Source organism: Danio rerio, chromosome 24 (genome assembly GCF_049306965.1).
Source record: "Danio rerio strain Tuebingen ecotype United States chromosome 24, GRCz12tu, whole genome shotgun sequence".
Classification (NCBI taxonomy): domain Eukaryota; kingdom Metazoa; phylum Chordata; class Actinopteri; order Cypriniformes; family Danionidae; genus Danio; species Danio rerio.
This window is the reverse complement of record NC_133199.1, coordinates 7,443,032-7,461,145: the sequence shown is the minus strand read 5'-3', so window position 1 is coordinate 7,461,145 and position 18,114 is coordinate 7,443,032.

Genomic DNA, 18,114 nt, shown 5'->3' with positions numbered 1-18,114 from the left:
CCTGAGGCCTTCAATAAGTATGCAAAGATTAATCAAGACACAGATAAATAAATTATAAACCAATTGAATAAATAAATAAACAAATAAAAGGGGACATATATGGGTAAATATAGAAGAAGAAAATTTAAAGGGAATATTAAAATACTTTCTTTCCCCCTTTTGAAATTGGGCAGCAGGTCCTGAAATGTTAAGTTCATCAATGACAGACAGTATGGGACTCCATGTTTTCTTAAATGAGTTCAGTGATCTTTAAAACAATGTCTCAGTTTCTCAAGATAGATGCAATGTAGAACCTCTCTAATCCAGTGTTCTGATGATGGACACATGTTTCCATTTGAAGAGAATTGCATCCCTGTAGAGCAAGATGGTAAAGGCAATGACGAAGCGTGTTGATGTTTGTGTAGTTCCATGGGGTCACGTATATATATATATATATATATATATATATATATATATATATATATATATATATATATATATATATATATATATATATATATATATATACATCTTACTTACAATAATGGACACTTTTATGGTCCAGGGTCACAAATCTATTCATAGAACCCGTATTTAATGCTTAAAAAAAATATTAACCACAATAAAAAAAGTGTACATTATATTCCAAGACTTATAAAGACATACACTGCTTACTTTATACACAGTTGATCCAATAGTTTGTCTAAAAAAGTCACAGGCCACTGCTTTCTACAGTTGCTTTGTTAAGGCAACAGCAGTGCATGCTTTTCCCATCTCTCATTTCGGTGAAAGCAATAACACTCCGGAGAACAGCAGGGCGTGAGTCTTTCAGCTCACGTAATGAATCCTCACATTCCCTCAACCATGAAGTCACTGACCTGCAAGCTTAAATTGGGTCCCAGGTGTACGGTGAACCCACTCTCTGCTGCGCCACGGGGAGTTTCAGATTTGATTGGAGAGGTCAGCGTGTCTCGCCTGCAGCCTGCTGGGGTCACAGAGTCTCAGTCTAGTTCAGCTTCCGTTTACTACCCATCCTAAAGAAAATCTCTTCACATGTTACTTAGACTAATTAAGTGGCCTATGATCCTTCTAATGACTGTACTGTATGTTTTTGAGAAGGATGATCTCATGTTCCTGATTGTCTGTAAGGAGGGCAAAACATTTGTAAATTGATTAAGAGTCCAGTTTTTTTTTGTCCAGTGTTTATCATTATCAATCTGCATGACTGGCATGGGTTCTCATACAAAGAGTCGAATATAGTGAGTTGTTGATTCAAATAAAATCAACTGTCAAAAACGCCTGCTTACGTGTTACTTTTTCAAATAAAAAAAGGATAAATAATTAAGAAATTGCAGTCTTAAAGAGACGTTTCACTCAAAATTACAATGCATTGTTTACTTTGTTCACGTCTTTCAAACTTGTTTGAAGGTCTTTCTTATGTTTAACACAAAAGAATGTATTTTGATGAAACTGCCCAGCAGGCACAGGATGTCAATATGACAACAGATTGACGTTGTACCCCAACGTCATGATGATGTTGGATTTTGTTTGGAAATGAAAATCTGGTTGACATCAGAACCCAACGTCAGGCCGACGTCAATGTTCAACCTAAAATCAAGCAAATATTAACATCTAATGATGTTACAGCTTGACGATGTGTGGACGCTACCACTATGACATCTATCAGGCGTTGGATTTTGGCTGCCAAACTTTCCAATACAGCCTAAAATTAAGAAAATATCAACGTCATTTAACTTTGTAATTGAACTTCACAATAACGTTGTCTTTAGATGCTATACAGTTATATTAGCAGTTATATGTAATATGTTTCTTACAGTACATTTTACATATATTTTTTAATTTACTTTCCTGTAACATAATTTAATGTTTTACCAGTTGTTTAATGTTTAATATATATATATATATATATATATATATATATATATATATATATATATATATATATATATATATATATATATATATATATTCTCAAATTTTCTCAGGCTCCTCCTTCTCCAGTGATTTCAATGAAAAATGAACAGTGTTAAAGTGAACTTTAACATTATGGTTATTGAACATAAAAATAGGAGGGTGTGATTTTTTTAAAAACATTTTTTATTTACCTGCAACATATATAAAGTTTTAGCAGATTTTTTGCATGTAAATATATTCATGTTTCCTAGTGTAAACTAGACATTATTTAAATTTGATTGTTTGAATTATATTAAATTATATTACATTATTAATCCAATTCTGTGATTGTAACTGTGATATAAATTGATTATTAAAAGTGATTGTTTATTAAAAAGTCCCATGTATTTTTTTCTATAAACACACAGATAGATAGATAGATAGATAGATAGATAGATAGATAGATAGATAGATAGATAGATAGATAGATAGATAGATAGATAGATAGATAGATAGATTCTGATTTGTCTATTAAATTAATTGACTGTACAACCTAAATCTAACCTAATATTAGTGTCTTATGACATTGTGTGCCTGCTGGGTGGTAGCTATTGTCTTCTATAGTACTATTCCATACTATAAATGTCATTGGCTACCAATTACCAACATTCTTTAAATTTCTTCCTTTTAGGGATGCCTGATATACCGGCAGCCATATTGCTAACAGTTAAAGTCATGATAGCAGAAGAAATTTGACTTGACATGTAATGTAAAGGGGTGAAACACCTAGTAGGTGTTGGTGAGCTGCTTCCTCAGCTTTTCTTTTCACCAACAGGGATTTTCTGGTAACCTACACTTTTTTCAAAGTAGTCACAAGTGTTAACATAACAGCATTTCTTTATTTATCTTATGTCAATCTCAGTAAGATGATGCAGTGGCGCAGTAATTAGTGCTGTCGCCTCACAGCAAAAAGGTCACTGATTCGAGCCTCGGCTGGGTCAGTTGGCATTTCTGTGTGGAGTTTGCATGTTCTCCACGTGTTCATGTGGGTTTCCTCCGGGTGCTCTGGTTTCCCCCACAAGTCCAAAGACATGTGCTATAGGGGAACTGGGTAAGCTGAATTGTCTGTAACGTATGTGTGTGAATGAGTGTGTATGGATGTTTTCCAGTGATGGGTTGCAGCTAGAAGGTCATCTGCTGCATAAAACATATGCTGGATAAGTTGGCGGTCCATTCCGCTGTGGCGACCCCTGATTACTAAAGTAACTAAGCCGAAAAGAAAATGAATGAATGCATTTTTGGCATATTGTTGAACATTAAATCAGTAGAACAAGATCATAGATCAAAATCCGAAGACTACATTCATGCATTAAAATCTAGGTCCTGAAATAATGTAGCACCGAACCAGCTGAATCTGAAGATGACGGTAGGAAATCACGCTCCCCCTTTGATAGAACAGCACCTTCCCCAACAAACAACTACAAAGTGCATGAAAGAGCAGAGAAATCAATTCGCAGTCTACATTAGAGCAACTGAAGAGGTTTTCCAGTGTGTGGTCCATGTGCGAAATGAAAGAGAATTCTTTTATTTTTTGAATGTTTCATCCGCAGCAACGTGAGAGCTGCACATCTTATTCATTCACTCCTGTCTTTTTCACGAACACATTGTTTTCATAGAAATCAGCATTCTATACTTCATTAGTTTTGCTTCACAGCACTACAGACATGTTATCTTTGCTTACCTGAAATTGTTCAGGGATTTCACACAGAACTGCTTTATTCTCTTATTGTGGCCATTAGCTTCAAGGAAAGTGTAAATTTGGGGGAAAATGGAATGGGTAAAAAAATCATTGGAAAACAATCAATGTATAGGGTAAAAAATATTGGTGTGATGTATTGTTATAATGTGTTTTAATGTATAAAGTAAGACCACAAATTATATTCAAACAGAAGAATAAATTAAATGTTAAATAAATGCTGTTGTTTGCCTTCTATGCCCTCATTATTACTAATTTTCACATATGTTGTAATTTAACATATACAGTCAAGAATTATTCACCCCTGTTTATTTTTTTCCCCAATCTCTGTTTAACGGAGAGATTTTTTTTTCAACACATTTCTAAACATAATAGTTTTAATAACTCATTTCTAATAACTGATTTATTTAATCTTTGCCATGATGACAGTACATAATATTTGACTAATTATTTTTAAGACACTTCTATACAGCTTAAAGTGACATTTAAAGGCTTAACTAGGTGAATTAGGTTAACTAGGCAGGTTAGGGTAATTAGGCAAGTTATTGTATAACGATGGTTTGTTCTGTAGACTATCGAATTAAAAATTTGCTTAAAAGGGATAATAATTTTGTCCTTAAAATGTTGTTTAAAAAATTAATAATTGCTTTTATTTTAGCCGAAATAAAACAAATAAGACTTTCTCCAGAAGAAAAAATATTATCAGACATACTGTGAAAATTTCATTGCTCTATTAAACATAATTTGGGAAATATTTAAAAAAAGAAAAAAAATATTCAATGGGGGCTAATAATTCTGACCTCAGTTGTATGTAATCCAATGACATCTATTAGGTTTTACATCATGGTTATTAATTTAATCAGCATCCAAATATTCTGGATTTCAAAACTGTATCCAGATGAACACATATTTTTGTATGTGTGATCATAACTGAATATGACTAACAGTTAAAAATTCTGCATCTGAATACAGTAACATCAACACCCAGTGTCTCTCAGAATATAATAGGTTGTACGGACTAATCCATTTTATTTCTTTTGATAAATATTATTATAGGTCTCCAAAGAGACAGACCTCCAAAAATCTGTTCAATGAAAGCACTAGCTTAGCAAAAAAAAATAAAAAATAGAGCGTGACATCTGTAATATGTCCCGTGGGATACATTAGGTTTGCCAGTTTTCCAATGTCAAGCGCCAAAGAAATCCCAGAGCAGGCACTCACTGTATGTCATCGTGATTTCCTACAGCAGAACACGATGCCATAAGTTTGCCGCCCACTGCTGCTGGAACATAATTGCCATTTAGACTCGATTCATTCCCTTTACATTCTCTAGTAAATCACTGAACAAATAGTGCTGTTAGGTCAGAATGTTACTTCAGGGTTCACAGCATTACACCAATCAGTCAAAGCAATAGACTGTATCCTGCTTAAACACCATTAAATCTCTCGTACGACTGCTCAAAGACTATCAAACAACTGGGGGGGAATTCAGCAGGGAGGGAAACGAAATAGGTATTGAGATTTGTTGTGGTATGAACTAATCAAATGATCCACTGCATCACATGGAAACCACACACACACACACACACACATACACAAACACACACAAAAAGGCTTTCTGACATTTTTTGAAAGTGCTTTTACATTCCCAAGCTGCAATAGAGCCATGAAAAGGACCACGCTTATATTTTTTGATGGCACTTGATGTGTTTAATTGAAAACAGAGCAGACAGGTGCTTGACTGCATGAACTGAGCACTGATCAAGCCTCTTGAGTCTGAGCTGAAAGCATGTAGATTAACTGATTAACTGTTCAGACCGAGTTGTGTAATTCCTGACTGAATCAGTGTTTTGAACGAATCAGTTGAATGATAAATAGATCCTCTGTTGAATGAATCAGTGTATATATCTATTTATACATCAGTTCTGTCTGGTTCTCCAATCTGATTGGCTGATAGCCGTGAGATATTTAAGTAATATCAGCATCCATACAGCCTCTTTACCCATGTATACTGTATCACTCCACTTGCAAGGAGTTCCAAGCAAGGTATTTAAAAAGATACAAAGTTTTAAACCGTCCCGGTCAATGCGTTTAGCAAAACAGACATGGCAAATGATACATTTTTCATGAATGTATCCTTCGATATTAGCTATGAAAACCCATTAGATGAAGAAGAAGATGAAAAGACGACATCAATGGAGCAAACTGCAAGAAGTGTAGCCGTTGCATCAGCAGATTTGGACTATTTAGAAAAAAATCAGCATGAATACAACACTGTGCGGCAAACTGTATGGGCCATAAATTGTTTAAAGACATGGTTATCTGTAAAAAAGCTCAATATTGACCTCAAACATATTGGGCTATGAAGTAACTCTGCACTCCTTGTTAGATCTCATAGATATATACACTAGATATCGCATAGGGACCCTGAGCATGCGTCAATAGCGCCGCCACATTGGTACAGTGCTACCAGGACAAATGTCATTCAACCCCACTAGTCAAGACAGTGTTATTACGTGAAGATGCGGGACTTAAGCGCTGTCTACGGGTGTAGTAACGAGCAAACAAAGAAAAAAAAGCACAAAGGCAGAACATTTTATAGGTTATATTAAGTTTTTTTCTGTTTTTGTATGTTCTGAACTTTTGTGCTTATCAGGTAACGTTATTGATGATAACAGTCACTGCATTCACCATACGACAAAGCAGCTCCAACTCGCACTAAACACTCGGCTTATGCTAGTTTTGTTGAATAAAATCAGCAAACAATGCAAAAGAAATATGACAACGAGATGCTGCGCTGCCAGAAACTTGTATTATTGTCGGCTAACGTTAGTGAAAGAGTCGTTCGGGGGATTCATTCACAAACGAATCGCTCCCTCCGTCAGTATGAGAAGTGAAAGCAGGAGAGGAGAAGTGTTTTCGGGACAAGGATTAGATTAAATTTAACAGGGAGGGTGAATAGTACATTTCTGTACACACAAACACAAGCTTTTTGTCAGGAATGCCCGTGCGGTCACTGATCCATCAATGTAGAAAAGTGATGTAAAATTATAATTTTCGTAATTTGAAAAAAAAAAAAAATTGCATACTAACATCCAGGGAAACTCCCGATCATAGATATATGTGTATATGTGTATATCTCTGGCTTTGGATGGCCACAGTCCTCCAATGTACCTTGGTCCCGCATTCATCTCAAAGGAGCGCTACCCTGTAGCAAGATGGCGGCGCTATTGACGCATTCCGTCCAATAGACAACAATAGGCCAGGCGACATCTAATGTACATATCTATGGTTTGATCTAAAGTGTCGCTAGAATATTTAAAAGATGCTTGCTCAGCTGTTTTCCTGTCATCTTATGATTTGAATCCAACGTGGAAGAAAGTAGTTCCTCATACAAAAGGGTTTTTGAGATTCTCCTTGTTTGATTTTGTTTTTATATACACAATTATGCCATCAAACTGTGGTATAAACGCAATATCACACGAGTAGCAGTGTGATATGGCTGTATATCGGCACTGGTGGGGGCATATATATATGATGTTTATATCATTTTCAAGTGAATGTACCAATGACTTAATGCCACCTAAAGGTGTATCTACATAAACTGCAGATAAGAGTCACTGAATATTACTATAAGTACCTATTCACCTTATTCTCAGCTGTCGAGCGGGCGCTGCCATTTGAATCTTTTTGTCTCGCGACTTCCGGTCACATTCACTTCCATTCATTTTTTGACGTTAACAACTGCTCGTTACGCTGCTTGATGTTGCAATTTAATATTTTCTTATTATATTATGCTACTTGGTCTGTGTAGTCATGCAAACATTTGTTTGTTGAGCAAGTAGTTTGGCCATTTTCTGCCGTTTATTATTCCTAGTCATTTCTCCCATAGGCGACTGAATCGGAAGTTCTAAGACAATCGCGAAAACAGGCGCACTTCCGCATTTTAGAATAAGGTCAATAAACTGACCTTGCAATTCTTTTACTTAAAAAAAAGGATCAATGCAGATCACACAGAGGCATTATCTCCCCTCCTATTTATCGGTTTTATAGGCTTTGATTAAAAGCAAAAACACTGTGACTGTAGCCCTCAATCACATTATGCTTAGTTTAAGTAACAGGGAGTAAGATCAATAGAAGAACAATCAACAGTGTTTAGCAAATGAACAAAAATATGGTAATTTTTGTGGTTTTATGCAATTTAGTGACTCTTTTCAGCTATGAACGGTTGTCAGCTTTATTATGAATGCCACAGTTACGGTGACACTTTGTTATTGTTCTGTTGCAGGGCAACAGATAAGATATTGCAGGACATTGCAGGACACATAGGGGAGATACTGTACGATATATTCATTGTGCCTAGTAATATTGATTCAGTTTAATTGAGCAGCCTGCTGTACAGTGATGATAAATGATAGCATGTTCTAAAACCTTGAATCTGGAAGACTGTCACTGATCTTTTTTTATATGAAAAATGGATACAGTTATCTTAAACACAATTTAGGCATTAAGCAAATCGCACAATTCGCATCTGTACACTACCTGACTAAAGTCCTGTAGCCTATCCAAGTTTTAGTAACACCAAATAATAAAGCAGGTCGCACAACAGAAGCGCCGCTTGGCGACGCGCCGCGTAGCCAAGCGGCGCATGTGCGCGCTGTGTCGCGGCGCCGAGCGGCGCTTCTGGTGTGCGACCTGCTTAACTTGACTTTTAGTTGATCATTTGGTATCAGAAGTGGCTTATATGAAATGCAAAGGCCTCTAGACTACAATTATTTTACCAAAATAAAATATGATCATGCCTTGATTTTTAACTGTTTAATTAGGACAGTAAAGTCTGACTTTGCTTAAACGAAAGTCTTGTCACTTAACAGAAATAATGTCCAGTATACAATATAAAGTGATGGTGCAGTGGAAAAAGAATTAATATTGTGTATGACTCCCATGAGCTTTGACGACAGCATCCACATCTCTGCAATGACTCAGATAACTTATTAATAAAGTCATCTGGAATGCCAAAGAAAGCATTCTTGCAGGACTCCCAGAGTCACCCCAGACATGCTCAATAATGTTCATGTCTGGTAACCGGGCTGTCCAATCCTGGAGCACCTTGACCTTTCAGGAACTTTGATGTGGAGGCTGAAGTATGAGAAGGAGCGCTATCCTGCTGAAGAACTTGTCCTCTCCTGTAGTTTGTAATGTAGTGGGCAGAACATACGCCCAGATACCTGTTTGATGTTGTCATCCACTCTGCAGATCTCTCACACGCCTCCAAACTGAATGTAACCCCAAATCATGTTTTTCCTTCACCAAATTTGACTGATTTCTGCAAGAATCTTGGGTCCATGCAGGTTCCAATAGGTCTACTGCAATACTTGTGATGATTGGGAGTTCAACAGATGATTCATCCGAAAAAATCTACCTTCTGCTACTTTTCTAAATGATCACAGAAGTCAAGTTATTATTTGTTGCTTGGAGTGACGACGACTTTTCTCACATTTTGTTGTTTGCTTCTGGTTTTTAGTCAATTTTAGAGATGTAGGCATGAGGGAAAAAGTGACGTGTGCTCTAGCAAACAGCTTAAAACATCTTATATAGTCAATGGGAAAGTATACCTCATGACTTTTTATTCGATTTTCAATAAACAATACTTCTTAAAGTCTTTAGGCTAGAAAAAAAGCAGTAAAAAGGAGTACCTAATAAAGTGGCCAGTGAGTGTATATTATAAGAAAGTAATACTATAAATTCCACTGATGAATAAATAAATAAATAAAAGCTGAAGCCACTAATTTTAAAATATTGTACTGTGCGCCTCATAAACTGCAGCCAATATAAAATAATTTATGCAAATACAAAACTTTATGCAAATCAGCAAGGATGCAGCAAATACCAATGGGAGTGCAGGAAGTGATTAACCATCTGATGTATTTGGTAGATACTGCAGTCAAATAATATCAACCAACAACTCAGTGATTGAGCAACCTCCAGCGATTATTCCCTCTACGAATGCCTTGGAACAACATTCACCTCCAGTGTAGCCCACAGAATTCTCTGTACACCATCTGTCCTGCACAAATGAACTATGATCATGGTGGCTTCTAGTAATACTGACTAAAGTTTGCCTTAGGGTAGTAATAAACATCGGCGATTTTACTTTTCTAAAGTTCATTGCAAAAGTCACTTGGCGCACAGCTTTAGCCATCTGCAAACATCTGAATTGCGTGCCCTGCCTGCTGCCATCACCTATAATCCCATGTGGTTCATTTGTGTTGCTCAATATATTTCTTTCACGTTTTAAGGCTTCAAAAATACATCTCTTCCAAAAATGTATTGCATTTAACAGTCTTATGCATATCTCTGGGAAATATAATTCCTGTGGCACCTAATATTAATTGCAGTGGTGCCTATGGTACAAATCTGATTCAATCTAAGCTTTTGTATCAGCCACACTTTGTTGGAATCAGCAGACTATAAGAGAGCTGAAACTATCCTGGTTTCCCATTCATTTCACACGTTTCATGACAATGACATGCAAGTATTTAGCGTAAGAAGGAACTGTTTTTAGTTCTAGTCCACTCTTGGATTGGATTAATTAATATGCAGCCCATGTGTCACACAAATATGTTTTTGTTAAAAAAAAAGCACTGTGAGCACTGCACAGACATCTTTATTTATGCCATAAGATTTAGTTTAATCATTCATTTGCCAAACGTAATTACATTCATGCTGTTGTCCAACTGTTTTGTTAGCAACTAGCAAAACAAAAACCCAAACTATTAGGTGCTTCATTATCCTGAGCTGTGGTAATCTGCAGAATCAACCGAGAGAGAGCGAGTACACAGGAGTTTTGTTTATTGTAGACTCAGGGTGCAGACTTATCTAATTAACTTCATTTAAAGCCATAGAGTGTTAGGTTTTCCGTTTTCAGACGAAAATTAAATTCTTCTTTGTCTTCCTAGTGTTTTCCCACTAACGCAAAGTCTGCTGTTTGGATTATGGCATTTCATGTAAAGTGAGCCTATCATGGTATTTATTCACTTGCACAGTGTCCTGCCACTGTTGCTTTAGTCATCTGCTTTACTCTTTGCTGTTCATCATGTAGTAGGAGGTCGGTATCTGCAACAGTATCTGGTGGTAGTGCCAGTAAAAGTGCCTTTGCTGCATTTGTACATAACTGGCACAATGTAAATTTTCATTGTTTTACTCAAAGTAGTCGCGTTAAAAAGGTTAACCAATTGGATTATGTGAGATTATGTGACTGGATTACTGTAATGCTCTATTTGCTGGCTGCCCAGCATCCTCTATTAACAAACTTCAATTAGTACAAAATGCAGCAGCCAGAGTTCTGACCAGGTCTAGAAAATATGATCATATAACCCCAATTTTATCCTCCTTACACTGGGTGCCTGTTAAGTTTTGAATTTAAAATATTACTTCTCACCTATAAAGCTCTAAATAATCGAGCTCCTGTTTATCTAACCGAGCTTCTGTCTCGCTACAAACCAACTCGCTCTTTAAGATCTCAAAACTCAGGGCTTCTGGTAGTACCTAGAATAGCAAAATCAAGTAAAGGAGGTCGAGCCTTCTCTTTCATGGCTCCTACACTCTAGAATAGCCTTCCTGATAACGTCCGAGGCTCAGACACACTCTCCCAGTTCAAAACTAGATTAAAGACCTATCTGTTTAGTAAAGCATACACTTAATGCATCACCTAGCGGGTTCCACACAGGCTTCTGCATCTTGCTTATATACACGATGAACAGCAGCTATGCTAATTATTCTCTTTATTCTCTATTTTCACCTGGGGATACTCATCCCGAGGTCCTCAGATTATGCGGAGTCACTGATTGGATCCAAGACCAGCGACGTGATGATCCCAAGGATTCCATATCCGGGAACAGGCCATATCCTGAGCTGCTGCTGCGCTGATGGTCGTGGGGAGTGGAGAACATGAGTCTGATTCCAGCGACGCTCCAGGGACAGACGAGTCTTCGCTGAGGCCATCTTCCAGCCTAAACCACGGCGAATGAAGCTCTGCACAAGACTTTTGGCCAGCGGAGAAATTAAAATGGTCGTGCCCAACTGAGTCTGGTTCTCTCAAGGTTTTTTTTCTTCACTCCCATCAGGTGAAGTTTTCTTTTCCCTCTCCGCTGTCGCCACTGCCTCACATGGTTCAGGATTGGTAGAGCTACGCATCGATGAATTTGCTTTTCAGTGTTTGAACTCTCAGTAATGATTAAATCACACTGAACTGAGCTAAACTGAACTGAACTTAAACACTAAAACCTGAACCACACTGTTCCAGTTACTATGACCATTTATGTGAAGCTGCTTTGACACAATCTACATTGTAAAAGCGCTATACAAATAAAGCTGAATTGAATTGAATTGATTTAAAGTGAGATACCAAAAACAGAAAACATTTTTTTATATGCAAATATATGTTTTATTTCTTAGATGGAAAATATGTTGAATTAAAGAATAATGTACCTAAAATAAAGTTAAGAAATCCCCAATATCTTTGAAACTTCTCTCAAAACAAAACAAAAAAATGTTTTAGCTGTTGGAGGATAATCTTTTCTTCTTTTCTTTAAGTTAAGCATAAAAAAAACTGGTCACTAATTTGGAGTAAAAACAAAAACGCTGAGTGTGTTGAAATATGTTGGTCCACTTTTGCGTTGATTTAACCACTTGCAGATGATTGAGGAATGAAACTTCATAATGACGGTATCCAAAATGTCAAATCTTATTCAGATAGCATACCAATACATAGTTTCACGAGTTCACACTTGCATTCGTTTAAGTATAAAGCATATTTGGCGTGCTGTCCGGGGGGAGGGCTCTGAGCTCGAGGAGACACCCCAACTCGAGTTATTCCCCTTATCAGGAAACAAAGAAGAGTTGGGATTTGAGCGAAGTATCTAGCCCGGCCCCTGAACGCTCCCTCCGGGAATGCAATGCAAGAGGTGAGGTGACGGGGTGGTGGAGGGATGCTAAAGTCGTGAGATGATGCAAGTAAGACAGCTTTGGTATATATAGGGGTTGTTCAAGAACTGATTTGTTGATGGGATAATTGTCAATGACGTATTCGATACTGAAACTTCTGCGCATGCTCCTCCCGAAATTTGTTTACAAAACATCACGATGTGACGTTGTGAGCAGAGGCTTCGAAGCATTTATCAAAAAACGATACATCTCACAGTGAAGCAGTGTACCAGAGCTTGATTCATTTGGCCATTACACTTCATTCTAAGCATTCATTGTCCGCAGTTTAATTAACCATACTTAACTGTTTTTGCTTATGAACCAGCCTGATCTCACGAGCAAACTTAAGTATTTTTCGTTTTGGCAGTTTAGTGGCTAATTAGTAAATTTTCGTACGACTGAACTCGTACGATTTTAAAAAGGAGACGTGGCACCCAACCCCTAACCCCAACCGTCAAAATAGTACGAATTAGTACGATTTTAAACGAATTATCCACTAAATCAAAAAGTTACGAATTGCTGTGAGATTGCGTTGGTTGAACCCCATGTGACGTCCTGTGTGACGTAGGTTGGTAATTCCCCTTTATGTTTTATGAAGCTAATGCCCTTCCAGCCACAACCCAGCACTGGAAAACACCCATACACTCTCTCATTCACACACGCACGCATGCACACACTATTTGTGCCTTAGTATTTCTAGCAGCGTTGCTTGCTTCAAAAAACATAACAGATTATATTCAAGAGGCAATGCTTAATTAGCCATTTCCACCGAATATTATCAAGAAACTCTTTTTGGCTGAGGCTTCTTTACAATTACAGTATAATCATTCTCTCTCTGAACTCTGAAATCCATTTCTTCCTTTGCCGATCACACATCACACACAAAAGCACTTGCAGACCGGCTGAATGCAGATCCGCCTGGCATTGTGAGCACTGACCACCATCTGTTAACCCTTGGGAAGTGTTTGCAGCTTGCTGGAATCAATTTGGCAGTCATGTTCCCTATAGACTGGTCCATCTCATTTGTTTGTTAGTTCTGTCGTTTGTCTTTCCGTTTCAGGTTGGCACGTCGCCACATATTACGATTGAAATCAGTCGGCATGCGGTTCATTTGAGGTGAGAGCATTGTTCCCGGTGTGACAGCCCTGTCTATTGTCTACACTAATTTCATGAGATAGGAACATTCATGTACCGAGCTGTGATGTTTGTCTAGCAAGCTCAGAAAAGGTTTAATTACAAATCCTCTCACAGGAGATGATCCATAGATCTGTTTTAATTCCAAATGAATGTTTCATTTGTCGCTATCTATCTCGCTTTTTCTCAAAGGACGGACGCTTAAATTAAAATGTAAATTAATTATTCAGGATTTGTTTTGTAATGCAAATTAAATGAGATTCTATTAAACACAAAACTGTCACATTTGTTTTAATGTGTAAGTCTGTCATATTAGCATTAGCCAGGGATGTTCAATTTCAGACGGTTGCTTCCCTTTGGGCTTTCGGTGACTCAGGCTGATTTGAGACACTTGCAATAGATGAATATGACAATATCACACATTCACTGAGGTATCAAAGAAACATCTAGTCTTCCTGAATGTGTGCTTTGTGATATTTCAGATTTATGTAGAATACCATATGCATGTGTATAGTGATGTAAAAAAGTGTTTACCTCATTACTGGTATCTTGTCTGTCACACTTGAATGTTTCGGATCATCAAACTAATTTAAATGTCAGTAAAATATAACACAATTAAACACATCAAGCAACTTGCAATGAGTCTGTTTTAGCACTGTGGAGGACTTTTGTCCGACTCATCTTTGGATAATTGTTTTAATTCAGCCCTATTGGAGGGTTTTAGAGCAGCATCCACCTTTCTAAGGTCAAGCCACAGCATCTCAATCATTTTCAGGTCAGGACTTTGCCTAGGCCACTCCAAAGTCTACTTTTTTCAGTTGTTTTTTTAGTTATTCAGATGTGGACTTGCTGGTGCGCTGTGTCATCGTCCTGCTGCAAAACCACAGAAGCATGTGAAGCCTGCAGTTCTTTGAATGCTGTTGCGGGGTCTTTTGTGGCCTCTTGGATGAGTTGTTGTGCTCTTAGGGTAGTTTTAGTATTGTGATCACAAACATGTTGGAAAAACAGAGGCTCATTGGGAATATATGACAAGGGTAGATTTTTTTGAGAACAGCAAAATATGTGTCCGGGGCTGTCTGGCTGCAATTTGTGTGTAAAATGAACATTACGAGGCTGTAGGCTATGATCCTACAGACAACTTTAGTTCCTTTTTGCGCCACCGCTGGACTTTCACCTCTATATGCATGGCTTTTCTTGTGTGACCACTTTGCTCGGTAGCTCACTATGTGTGCCGTCGGACATGAGATAAGTGGGATTTGAATCCATCGAAGGAGGATTTTACAAACCAGGTAAAACAAAAACAAAACAAAAAAAGAGTAACTATTGAGAATAGGTCTCAGATGTAGTCATGTGGATGTATCTCCTATGAGCCTGGGTTTCATTTGAAACTGCACTGACTCTACTGTTGAATTGTCAAGTGGCGACTTACCGTAAGATATCAAAAACACTTCTCTAGACCAGGGGTTCCCAAACTTTTCAGCCCGCGACCCCCAAAATGACAATGCCAGTGACTCGTGACCCCCAATATTCTCTGAGGTGGTGGTTATAAATACAGAAACCTTGTATGCAATGATGCACACACACACCAATAGACCTAAGTCTATTCTTTGTTTTTTTATGTATGTCAGTGCTGTAAATGGGCTAGAAAGTTTAACCTGATGTTACAAAATCAATCTGCTGCATCTGACAGTATTGCTGTGTCTATAGTATAATGTAATTACCCGAGAAGTCGCAATCCAATAGAACTAGTAACTATAAGCTTCTATAGTAACTATATAGTTTATAGTAACTATAAACAACTATTTTTTTTCTCATCAGTAGGTTATTGATAAAATACAGTAAGTCTCAAGGTTTAATAAAAATTAATTGATTTTTGAAAATCACCAGGTGACCCCTCGGGGGGTCCCGACCCCCACTTTGAGAACCTCTGCTATAGACTTCAAGCTGCACCAGTCTGAAATTAGCAGCTATACTTGATATGATTACTATTGTATCTGAAAATAAAGCTGTGGTGTAGAAAGATGCACAGGAATGAACTAATCGCGTTTTATAGTACACTAATTTTTAGAATGGTGAAGTGGGATCTGTTATCTTGGATTCTATCTCCACTTTAACAGATGCAATATGTTTTGTAATTAAAATAATTTGAATCATGGTTAAATAGGGTAGTCTCTTTTGAATCCAATGTTTTGTCTATTTTGAATGCACTTCTTTTGACAAATGCTACTTACTTTGTACTGTCTGCAGGAAAAAAAGTCCATGATATCTTGAGATACCCAACTAAACTTCCACTGAACTCTTGCAGGGCTAGCATGAAGTTAGTTAGATAAACCACAGGCTATAAAAAGGCATGGGATTGTAATCTGTACTCTATTTGAACCATAATGTTAGCTTATCTTGTCATTGCTCGTGCTGATGGGGATTTTGCAGACAAGCTTTCTAAAAGCCGGTAATTCTACTGTTGACAGAGGCTGCATTTAACTTACCCTTTAAAGAAACGTATCTACAAAGTTACTGTGGTTTTAGGCAATTGTGTGAAAATGCTGTAAAGGGAGGATGCTTTTTGTTAGCATATATTAACCAAACTTTTTTCAGTTAAGTTTTCTGGTTGGCTTCAAGTGTCTTGGAGATATTGTAATTCAGGCTCATTCTGAACACGTATCCATTTATACATTTCTGAAGAGCGCCAAATATGTCCCAGGAGCTAGTTTTTTTTTTGGCAGTTTGTTTTCACGAGGCCACTGTGTATGCTATTTGAATTCTCAAATTTCTGTGTGTGCCATTAGCATCTGCTATTCTTATGTAAATCCACTACATGATGATGTCGACTGACTGACCAACCAACCGAAACCACCAAGCACCCCCTTCCCTAAACCCAACCGACAGTGTTTTAAAACGTTTTAAGATTGTTATAAAGACAGTAAAATAGCTAATTTTAACTGCTACAGCCACATGGTCTCAGTAAACTAATATGTGTGTGTGTGCTGCAAAAGGGATTTGTGTGAGATTCATAAAAAGGCTTGAATAAATTCCACAAATGCATCAAATATACATAGACTAATAAGCAGTACTGTATTTCTATCACTGACTGCTGTTTATCTGACCTAACGCATGAGAAGCAGACACACTCGTGGGAACGGTTGGCGGGAAGAAGCAGCTCATTTGCCTTTAAAGCCACCGGCTAACAAAACCGCTACAAAGTATTCAGACACCGAAATGGGCTGAAATGGAGGCTATAATAAATAATCTGATGGGTATTTTGAGCTGAAACTTTACACACACATTCTGGAGACACCAACGGCTTATCTTACATCTTGTAAAAGGGGTAAAATAGGTGCCCTTTAAAGCAGAGACAATGTTAGAAAGCCTCAACATTACTATCGTATATGGCTCTTGTTGGCAGAGCTCTGATATAAATGAAGCACTGCTGGCTACTATTGGTTAATATAACAATGACTACACTTTTTAAAATTGTAATTGTAATACTTTGCCATTAGGTTTTGCACAATTGACAGGAAGACATTTTTAAAATATAATACAATTTGTAAGGTAACATTTTATTAGACATTTCATAAGGACAAGCCAAGTATGCTTTATATTTACATCAGTATATCTGCTGAATGAAAATGAAGCATTATTTCTCTTATTTTACCATTTTCACCAAGGTTATTCAAAACATTAGTGTAGAAGCTTGGATTTATTATGCTTTAGGTATGCGTCAGATATGCTTGTTGTTTTTTGTTTTTTTTTATTAATATCTGCTGCACTGAATGACAATAGGGCATTATTTAGGGTTATTCAAAACATTGAAGTAGACTCTTTCATTAATATGCTTTCCACATGTATATAAAACTACTTTGTCAAAGTTCCTTTAATGTGGACACCTTGTATAAACAGAATGTGTGATTCTATTAGTGCTAAAATATGTTCCATGGTTGAAAACTCCTGCTTTGTTAGCAACATGGTAATGATAATGTCTTTTAACATCTGATTTGAAACCTGTATTCATCTATTTTTACCTCTGAAAATTATGAAGGTTATGGTTCATCCTGCATCCTTTTCTACATAGAAATCAGTTTCTGCACTGTAGATAAGTCATAAGACATAATTACACCTGGTTTGGATAAGAAAAAAGAAAAGAAAATCTAGAGAAACAAGATCCTATGAGAATGCTTGTCATGGCATTGACTAACATATAATTAATGACTAGATTTTATCATGTAAACAAGATATTTGTTAATATTAAAGATGTGTTCCTGTTCTGTTCAGCAATATATTTCCATGACAACCAGATATTATTGGACATATAATCAGTTTATGATTGAGCTGCTAGTAGACAAAGGTTC